Raw genomic sequence first — 1,328 nt, forward strand, 5'->3', positions numbered from 1 at the left:
CGACCATGGGGGACCTTATCAAACGCCTTTCTAAAATCCATGTATATGACATCAACTGCTCTACCTTCATCAACACACTTAGTTACCTCCTCAAAAAATTCTACCAAATTTGTGAGGCAAGACTTGCCCTTCACGAATCCGTGCTGACTATCCCAGATTAATCCCCATCTTTCTAAATGGTCGTAAATCCCACGCTAAGGACCTTTTCCATCAATTTACCAACCACCGAGGAAAGTCTAACCAGTCTATAATTACCAGGGTCATTTTTATTCCCTTTCTTAAACAGTGGAACAACATTCACCACTCTCCAGTCCACTGGCACCATCCCCGTGGAGAGTGATGACCCAAAGATCAAAGCCAAAGGCTCTGCGATCTCATCCCTTGCCTCCCAAATTATCCGAGGATATATTTCATCAGGCCCGGGGACGTATCGGCCTTCCATGGAAACCATCCATGAACAGGGATATCTACTGCTTGCTGAAGTCGAGGTCAGAGGCGTTCGCTTCGGCAGCACATATACTAAAATTGGAACGATACAGAGAAGATTAGCATGGCCCCTGCGCAAGGATGACACGCAAATTCGTGAAGCGTTCCATATTTTTGATTTCTCGAGGAATTAAGGGCTATGGGGAGAGAGCGGGTAAATGGAGTTGAAATCAACCATGATTGAATGGTGGAGTGGACTCGATGGGCCGAATGGCCTTACTTCCGCTCCTATGTCTTATGGTCTTATGGTCTTATGACCGATGTCAGAAAGCCAGACAAAATCTAAAGCGATCCATCAAAGATGCCAAAAGACAATATCGGACCAAGCTCGAGTCCCAGGCTAGCTACACCGAATATGGAAAGTTCTGCAAGATAAAACAGGCTACAAAATGAAGGCATATAAAATCGCCGGCTCCAATACACCCCTCCCTGATGTGCTCAATGCATTCTACGCCCGTTTTGAGCAAGAGGTGAGCGAGAGCATGCCCTCCACCCTGAAAGCCCTGGAGGAACCTATATCTGGAGTCACCATTGCAGATGTCAGAGCAGCTTTCTTGAAGGCCCGGAGCAACGGGCGAGCACTCGGATCCTGCATTGATCAGCTGATGGAGGCATTCACAGACAACTTCAACCCCTCTTTACAACAATCTGTGGTCCCTATCTGCTTCGAGAAGACGGCCATCATCCCGCTACCTAAGTAAAACCAAGCAGCGTGCCTTAATGACTGTTGTCCGGTGGCTCTGACATTCCATCATTATGAAGTGCTTCGAAAGGTTAGTCATGGCACGAATAAATTCCATCCCCCCGAACTACCTGGATCCACTACAGTTTGCTCCCGCCGC

The 1,328-nt window shown here is 47.7% G+C and overlaps 1 non-coding gene across 1 annotated transcript; it reads left to right on the forward strand.

Moving 5' to 3' along the window:
• Window positions 1-497: 497 nt before the first annotated feature.
• LOC144483313 (U6 spliceosomal RNA) lies at window positions 498-602 on the forward strand. Its single transcript, XR_013495987.1, has one exon. It is a non-coding gene; the product is annotated as a U6 spliceosomal RNA (small nuclear RNA).
• The last annotated feature ends 726 nt before the right edge of the window (window positions 603-1,328 follow it).

Source organism: Mustelus asterias, unplaced genomic scaffold (assembly GCF_964213995.1).
Source record: "Mustelus asterias unplaced genomic scaffold, sMusAst1.hap1.1 HAP1_SCAFFOLD_56, whole genome shotgun sequence".
NCBI classification, from domain to species: Eukaryota; Metazoa; Chordata; class Chondrichthyes; order Carcharhiniformes; family Triakidae; genus Mustelus; species Mustelus asterias.